Source organism: Acomys russatus, chromosome 5 (genome assembly GCF_903995435.1).
Source record: "Acomys russatus chromosome 5, mAcoRus1.1, whole genome shotgun sequence".
Taxonomy (NCBI): domain Eukaryota; kingdom Metazoa; phylum Chordata; class Mammalia; order Rodentia; family Muridae; genus Acomys; species Acomys russatus.
Genome location: NC_067141.1, coordinates 40813966 through 40823578, shown reverse-complemented (window position 1 = coordinate 40823578; position 9613 = coordinate 40813966).

The following is a 9613-nucleotide window of genomic DNA, read 5'->3' as shown; positions in this document are numbered from 1 at the left end:
GGATCTGAAAAAGAATCCTCGGTGTTTGAGACAGTCCTCATTAAGTAACATTAGCAGGCCTGGAGTGAGCTATGTAGATCAGGCTGGAGTCAGACTCAAAGAGATTGGCCTGTCTCTGTCCCCTGGGTGCTGTGATTAATGATCTTAACATTGACAGAAAATCAGAAACAACAGCCAGAAACTGGTTTTGCCAGCTCATACTAATATTGTTTGCCATCATGGCATTTTTAGATTTATGCTACTTCACCTTAAACTATAACAAGTTACTAGACTTTGGTTTTTTTGTTTTTAAATTTTGCTTGTATTTTTATAGGTGGTATGTCTGTATATGCATGTGTGGCATGTGCGCATGCAAATACAGGCCTGGAATTGACATTGGGTCCAAACTTCAACCCAACAAGTCTGCAGAAAGTCCTTGATCCACTGAATCACTCTCCAGCCCCTAGCTCTATGTTTTTTCTTCTTTCTTTCTTTCTTTCTTCTTCTTTCTTTCTTCCTTTCTTTCTTTCCTTCTCTCTTTCTTTTTCTTCCTTCCTTCCTTTCTTCCTTTTCTTTCTTCGTTTCTTTCTTTCTTTCTTTCTTTCTTTCTTTCTTTCTTTCTTTCTTTCTTTCTTTCTTTCCTTTCTTCTTCCTCCTCCTCCTCTTCTTCTAGATTTAACGATAGTGTTCTGCCTGCGTATACATCTGCACACCACAAGAGGGCACCAGATCTCTTTATCGGTGGTTATGAGCCACCATGTGGTTGCTGGGAATTGAACTTAGGACCTCTGGAACTGCAGCCAGTGCTCTTAACCAGTGGGGCATCTCTCCAGCCACCTAGCTCTTAATTTCCTTTTCTTTTCTTCTTTCGTCTTTCGAAAACAGGCTCTCTCTGTATAGCCTTGGCTTGTCCCTGGACTCTCTTTGTATACCAGGCTGTCCCTTGAACTCACAGTGATCCATTTGCCTCTGCCCTCCCGAGTGATAGTATTAAAGGCATGTACCACCATGCCCGGCTTCTTATTTCTATATGACAGTTTAGTGGAGCTTTCACTCTGACAAATAGTGATCCTGCAGTTATAATTCAAGATTAACATTAGGGATAACATAGGAAGATTTTGCCAAATCCCACACTTTCCCCCATGTTATTGCACTACTAAAACTATTTATAAGACCATTATATTCCCTTATAAAAAAAGGATCAGGGATGACATTAAAATGTTGCATGAGTTTCTGTATGGAATACCAGAAATCTTAAATGGTAAAGTCACAGGTTTCCTTGTCTTCATGGAGAATCACCTTCTTGGACAGTTAGGTTGCACTGATACAAGGCATATAGACATAACTGAAAAGGGGAAGATCCAATGTTGATCATATTTGTACAGGATTTTTGTCTTGTTTTGTTTTGATACTTTGCAGAAGAAGTTTGAATGAATTATTTTTCATTTTAAAATAATAGATTGGTTACAGTGATGTGTAGAAACAGAAAGGTTGTAACATGCACAAGGGGCCTAGGTGTGCAGACTGTAACACTTGGTTTCTTTTGGATTTTTGATGTAGGGTCTTCTATGTAGCCCAGGCTGACCTTGGACTCATGATCCTCCTGCCTGAGTACTGTGAGTCTGGGTGTGTTTTTACTTTTGTAATTGTGTCCAGTAGTGTCCAGAGAAGGTCTAATGAAACACCAAATAGTAAATGCTAGTAATCTGGGGGATTTGGCAGTTGTGCTATTGGGTTACCAATTAATTGCTAACTTCCTACATCATGTATTTCATAATACTTGAATTTATAGTATCTCTAAATATCATATATTGTGTAATATTTGAAATTTGTATTTATTATATAATCAGAAAATAATAGTAGATAAATAGTAATGAAAATTAGAAATAGAAAAATGTTTTGAAATATTTATTTTATGTGCATTAAGATTTGTGTGTGTGCATGCGTGTGTGTGTGTGTGTGTGTGTGTGTGTGTGTGTGTTTCTACCTCTTGTGCCTTTGATTCCTTGGAGGTCAGAAGAGAACATTAGATCTCCTGGAACTGAAATTACAGTTATAAACCGCCATGTGGGTGCTTGGAATTGAATCTTGGGCCCTCTGTAAGAACAAAAAGTACTTTTTACCTTTGAGCAATCTTTCAGCTCTAGAAAAAAAATTGTTTTACCTGCACAAAATCTTATGATGGAAATGATTAAAGAAACAGGCAGTTATTGACAGTTACACAGGCATTGAAGTAATTGCTGTTCACATCTCCTTTCTTCAACAGTGCAAATCCAAGTGGAGGAAAAGAAGATGACACAGAGGAGAGCTCAAGTAAGCAAGGGTGGGCTCCTTGGAAGATGGTAGGGTATGTACCTGCCATTCATGTCACTTGAACTATGACATAAAAATCACAGGAGTGTTCAGGGATGCTTTGTTCTGGCCTCACTGATTGTTGAACAGAATCTTCACTCTATTCATCTGGTGTATACAGAACCTGTATTTACACACATACATGTCCATGTACACACACACACACACACACACACACACACACACACACACACACACACCACAGCTTATAAGTTGTTCATTATAAACTTAATGGTTATACCTAATATTTTCTTATCTATTTCTGTTCTATTTTCTCTGGGAGCCTTGGCTGATGACAAAACAGAATGGCTTGCAGTGAACTACAGTATCACGTGTTTCATGCTGCACTTGGTAACAGTTGGGCAGTAGCACTTTGGAGACAGAGGCAGGTGAATTTCTGTGAGTTAAAGGCTAGCCTTGACTATGCAGTAAATTCTAGGCCACTCTTTCAAGCACACAAATGTGCATGTGCACAACATACACACACACACACACACACACACACACACACACACAACACACACACACACACCTGCCTGTTTGCACATACCCAAGGTGAACTATATACTAGGATATTTTGGTTGACTAGATGGTTCAACTAAACAAAAGAGCGTGCCTGCCCTGTATATCCAGTTCCTAGATGGTTGTGTGAATGGCTATATGGTTTTCACTTTGGATATGCTCAGTTCATGGGCACGAATCATGGTCCCTTTCTTGACACCAAAGGACAATCATGGGCAGGGATATTAGAAGACCATTGTATCAACAAATGCTTTGAATTTTTAAAACCAAAAATGAAAGCTCAGCATCTAAAAAAGAGTTCATTTAGAGGGACATTGAGCTGACAGTTTAATACCCAAACACGTTAAACACACCACCAATGGTGTCCTGACTAAGAGCCCCCCCTGTAGCCTGGAGCCTCACTCCATTGGTGTCATGGCTTAAATGAGAATCAAGTCTGTTTCAAAAGTATCATTTAATAGCCAACCTTGAACACTTGCTGCTTACAGTTTGGATATGTAGAGTCTAGATAAAACTACTAAAGTCTGCCTTTTTTGTTTCTAAATCGCAGCAGGTAATTGTAATAATATATATGTAACCTATGTAAAGCCATGCAAACTGAGTAGAATAGAGTTTCATTAATATTTCAAGATTTATCTCAGAACTTTTCCTATCCCCCATCCTTGCACCAGCTTCATGGAACATAGAAAATTAAAGACAGGTTTCATTGTGTCCCAGTCTGGCCTTGAACTTTCTGTGTAGCTGAAGATAACCTGGAACTTCTGATTTTCTTGCCTTTACCTCTTGAAGTGTTACAGGTACATGTTACTATGCCCTGTTGATATAATGTTGGAGACCAAAGCAGGTCTTACTGGATGCTGGGTAAGCACTCCACCTGAGCTGCATAGCTACATATCCGCAAACTCTTTTCTTAGCAAATAATGATTTTACAAAATGACAGGTTTGTTGTTGTGTTTTCTGAGACATGGTTTCTCTGTGTAGCCTTGGCCATCTTGACTCGCTTTGTAGACCAGTGCTTTTTTCCTCAACTAGTTCCTCCTTCCGTTTTTGCAGCATATGGATTTCATAAGCCTTTCTATTCCTTCCTTTTCACTTCTCTAACTTCTCTTTGGTCCTTCTCATGCTCCTGTTTCTGTTCTCCTTCTCTCTCTCTCTCTCTCTCTTTCTCTCTCTCTCTCTCTCTCTCTCTCTCTCTCTCTCTCTCTCTCTCTCTCACACACACACAAATCTAGCATTCATATTCACATTTCCCTCCCCCAAAATCTGCTCTATGTAAACAATAAACTTTTGTTTTCTTTTGTTTCATTTTTTTTTTCAGTTCATTTTACATCCTAGTGGTAGCCCCATCCTTCCTTGCCTGCCAGTCCCACCCTTTCCTTCCTTTCTCCCATCCCCCTTCACCTGTTCCTCAGAAGAGGGAGCCCCTCTTACCCATCTACCCCTGCTCATCAAGTCATATCAGGATTGAGCAAGTTCTCTTCCTGTGTGGCCTGGCAAGGCTGTCCAGACGGGGGGAAGTAATAGAAAAGTTGGCAAGAGAGTCCATGCCAGAGAGAGCATGCCTTCTCCCCTCAATAGAGGACCCACATGAAGTCTGAGGTACCCATTGGCTACATCATTTTAGTGGGCCTAGATCCAGTCCATGTAAGGTCCTTGATTGAAGCATTTTCACAGAGGAGGAGACGAGTCCTTTCCCAGTGTGATATGGAAATTGTTTTTTCCTTGCCCCAGATTTGAACGATGAGGGAATGCCTCACACTTCCTAGGGCAGGTAAAAAGGCTACTCTGTTTCTCAATTGCTGCCAGTTCTCAAAGCACAGGCACTGTTCACACTTTACCCATCTCTGGACCTGATCTGCCCTGTGAATTGAAGGACGTTCTACCCCTCTGACTGAAGGAGTCCTCCCGACTGGGTGGTTCAAGCTTCGCTCCTTTTTGCCCCTAAAACAGAACCCCTGACCCCAAACCTAATCCTATCCTGAGGAATAGATCAGACTAACTTTTTACCCTCCCATTCGCTCTTATTGGTAACCTCGAAAGACACTTGTTTGGTCTGATTTTATTGGTGTCTTCTACCTCTCTTGACTTTTCCAGGCAGGTGTTTGGTCTCTTCCTCAAGCAAAATCAACCTTAGACAACACAAAATGGTCCTGGCCCTGCTCCTTTGACTGGGGTGGGTGGAGGTTCTATTTCACCAATCAAACCTATGGCAAAGGGAAACACCAAAACTGACAAAAGGGTAAGGTAGGCTGGCTAACACTGAAGCTCTTGGTGTGTGTGTGTGTGTGTGTGTGTGTGTGTGTGTGTGTGTGTGTGGTGTGTGTGTGTATGTGTGTGTGTATGTGTTTGTATGTGTGTGTGGGGGCGGTGGAGGGGATGGGAGCTGGAGAGGAATTACTTGAACTTCAGGGGAGGGCGGACAAAGAAGAGAAAAAGGGGGCAGGTAAAGGGTTAAAGGACTAGGCAGTAGATGGTTCTATGTTTTTTTTTGAAAGGAAGTTCTTGACTTACAGTTAAGACTGCAAGTCCATAGATGCATTAGAAGCTCGCCAGCAGGGGCAAGAGGGGTGCGCTGTCACATTGCATTTGCAAACTCTAAAAGGAAGGGGAGGGGAGAGGGAGAGGGAAGCTGGAGGGGATGGAGAAGAGAGAGCGACAAGAGCTTGAAGTCTGGATATGGGTGGTTTTAATGGTGTTAATCCCTAGTCACTTGGGAGGCAGAGGCAGACAGATCTCTGTTGAGGTTCTTTGAGGCCTCAACCTAGTCTACAAATGAATTTGACGAATTGACTACTTAGCTCTCTTTCTCTTGCTATTACTTTTATGACCTACTACTTATCACAGTATTCACCTCACACATTTTGTATCTTCTAGAGAAATTGAATTATGATAACAGGTTTCTTATTAAAACTCTTAAGGCCTGATTTCCTTCACTGTAGACTATTCTGCCAGGACCATTGAGGAGAAATAATTCTGATTATGTAAAAAATTTTTAGACGTGGAGGACTGGTAGGAATAATTCCCAGGTTTCTACGAACCCATGGGGGGGGTGGCATTCTTTTAATATTAAAAATTCAGACAAATGCCACTCTTTCATTTCAATTTTCATTTGCTTATTGTGTGTGTGTGTGTGTGTTGTGTGTGCACGGCCATGTGTGAGTGTGTCTGTGTGGGTTTTTGTTGCCCGTAATCAAAGTTAAACATTAATGTATTACAATAATATTCCGACATAGAACTTTAAAAAAATGACTTACAATTATACACAAACAAGAGATTACAAAGCAAGTAGGTAATAATTTGAAACAGAAAAAATGTAGTATATTATACAACACGTTTTGTGTGAACATTGCGGACTACACAAACCAAAATGTCCTAAAAAATTAAAGGTGGTGATGTGGTGATTGAAGGTTGAATGAATGAAAATGAAATGATTGATGATGAAATGAATGCAAATGTGTGAATGACAATAAACAACGCCTACATTTTTGCCGTCCGTCGAGGACCAATATTTAAGCTGTGACTTGGCAGTCAATGAGGGTCTAATTTAATACACGTGGGTGTTTATTATCTCTTATATAACGCCTTTTCAACTGTGCTTACATTAATTATAACAAATACTTAATAATGTGTCTTCTGCAAATTCAAAAACGCCCGTCAGGAGGCAAGTGTAACTTGAACAAGTCAGAAGATGTAATTTGCAACAGTACTCAAAACCACATGAGACAACCATAATGACAAAGTCACTTCTAGGGACAGGAGACGTATAATTCCTCAAAAAAGGGGGTAGGTGCTCTCTCACCTGTCCACCAGGTTTTGCCTCCGAGCAGTGGTTCAAATAATTGTCCACTCACATGAGATGCGCTGGACGCATCTCGGCGTGCAGTTTTAGCATATGCCAAGAACTATACACTTAACTCTCCATGTAGCTTGCGGGGTTTTGTGTCTTGTTTACCATGGACTCTCTTGTGACACTGCTTTGCATGTTAAAGCGCACGGGAGTAGGTGCCACAGCTTCCCTTGCTAGAATCTGCCAGGATTTGGTTAGACAGGAAAGAGGTCTGAGCCAGTGTATCAGAATGAAAAGGATGCTATGGGCCTTTGGTCCATGAAATCCATTAAATGAGAGGACGCGCCAAGGTTGCCAGGCTGAGCGGATGTAAATGAAAAACAGTAAGGACAAGCGCACGTCGAGCCCAGGATGAGGAAACAACGGGATCCAGGCGCAAGTGTGTGGCGGAGAACGAACGCGGAGGTACAGACACGCGGAAGGAGAAGGGAAAATAAGGGGGCAAATAGAGAGAAACGCAGAAGGCGAAACCCGAGAGTCGAGTTTAACGGGTAACAGCACCGCGCTCTCTCTCGTCTCGCCCGCGCTCGCTTCCGCTCTCGCTCTTCTCTCTCCTCTCTCCGCTCTCTCTCTCTCTTTCTCTCTCTCTCTCTCACACACACACCCCACCACCACACACCCAGCACATCATGCACACACGTATTCACAATGATCTTTCATACTGCACAAGGACAGGGTAATTAAAAAAGTGCAGTGTTGATGCTCAGTTGTGAGATATCTGTTAAAAACCAGATCGGTGATGTTCCATGGGAGAATGTCTTCGAGCTATGAACTAGTTTTTTGGGAGCAGTTAAATGGGATACGGAATTTAAGTGGCTCTGATGTTAATTTTTTTATTTTTTTATTTTTATTTTTGGTTTTCCAGACCGGTTTCTTTGTGTAGCCTTGGCTGTCCTGGACTCATTCGTTAGACCATGCTGGCCTCGAAATCACAGAGATCACCTGTCTCTGCCTCCCACGTGCTTGGGATGAAGGGCCTGTGCCACCATGCCTGGCTAGCTCTGATGTTAAAATACGATTGTAGTTCTAAGTCACGCATCTGAAAGAAAGATTTGAATGGTAAGCTGATTCATAGTGTGCGTCTTAAGTTCCTGGGTAAGGGTTGTCGTTTGTCCCAATAGCCAAAGTGCTTTATCTCCTGTAAAACACAGGAAGGGGTGTGCGGAGGATACGAAGACCTGCACCTGCATATCTGTTTTTCCAGGAGAAACTGCTTTACACACCACACACACACACACACCCACAACACCACACATAACACACACCACACACACACACACACTCCCCCTTTCGTTCTTTTTCTATCTATCTATGAGAACACTGGGTTTCGGTCTTGGATCATCCTTCTCTTTGCAGGATGTGATGGTACAATTATCGCTTTCTGGCATTTAATCAAAATGACAACGATCACCATAAGCAAAAAGGAAAAGAGAGAGGAGAGAGAGAAAGAGACGAGAAGAGAAGAGAAGAGAAGAGAAGAAGAGAAGAGAAGAGAAGAGTCGAGCCTCATAATCTTTAATGCCGAAGAATCGTATCAGGAAGGAGATGGACTCCAGACTTTCCGGATCGGCAGCCTGTCAAGCCCTTACTAAGTGTTCCCAAGCTCCCTCTCTCTTTTTTTTTTTTTTTTTTTGCGTTGACACATAGTCATGATAAGTTGTCCTTGGGTACCAGAATACTAGAAGCAAGTGGAATTCTGAAGCGGTGTGAATGCACATCGAAGTTCCTCTCCGGACTCACTGTACTGAATGTTTCTTTATATTGAACTGATTTTGTTGTCCGAAAGACTTAATGGTTACCTCACCAGGTTTATGATCAAAGTCTTGTAGCATCATTCTTCCTCTGCTAACAACAACAACAACAACAATCACAATGGCGCTGTGAACGGCTGAGCACGGCTAGGTGACATAAAAAAAAAAAGTTTGAACTTGGCTGCCTCTACTTTCAGCATAGACGTTGTCACTAGAGCCATGGGTGTCAGAGGAGTGTCAAGAGAGCCGTTAGAGTCATATACTGTTCCTAGGCAGTCGCTCTTAATTTCATCTCAGACCAACTATGATGACAGTTTTCTTCCCTGTGGAATCAAAAATTCTCATAATAAAAATCCATAATATAAAATAGATGCTTTTTATTCTAGAATTGTAGATGACAATTGACCCCAACTGGTGCATAGTCGGTTAAAGGTTTCTGTTGCAGGTACTAAATTGTGGCTTTGACTGAGTCCACTTCATTTGCATCAGAAGCCCCAAGGCTGGGCATAAGACAGCATATAAAAACAGCGACAGCAGAGATGCATTACAGAAACATCCATCGGCAACAACCATGAAAAAACGGCACATAGCTCCCCTGCGCATACATGGCTGGCAGAGCCCCTGTATACCTATTCCTTCGCCTTTCAGAATTACTTTATGACATATCTAATGTCCACAGGATACACTGCCCATCTCACATCAGGACAGACAAGGAAGAAACAGGCACAATCCTGAAAGGCTCTAACTATTTCAAGAGTTTTCTGCCTTCCCTTCTTTCCCCTTACTAAGATTGTGGGGGGGGCTGCAGTCAAACGGACCTATTGAGTGGTGGAAAGAAAGGTATATGAGAGAACAAACGTCAGTCGGCATCCAAGAGCAGAGTTCAGCAGCTGGGTGGGGGAAAGCAAGTACATCTGATTGAGAGCAGGATGTGAGTCTTTGAGCAGGTGCCGGCCTGTTAGGGTTAACTGTGAAACTACCTACCCTTTCTGAGATATGTTGACCCTTGGGGTGGATAAGGAAGGTCGTGTTTTGTTTTTGTTTGTTTGGTGTTTTTCCTGGTAAACAGAAACTTGCTTTGTGAGGCCTCCTGCGTTAGGCTCTGCTTTACCAAAATAAGAACCTTCCTGATTATCGGGCCAGAGTCCTTCTCTTTTAGGAT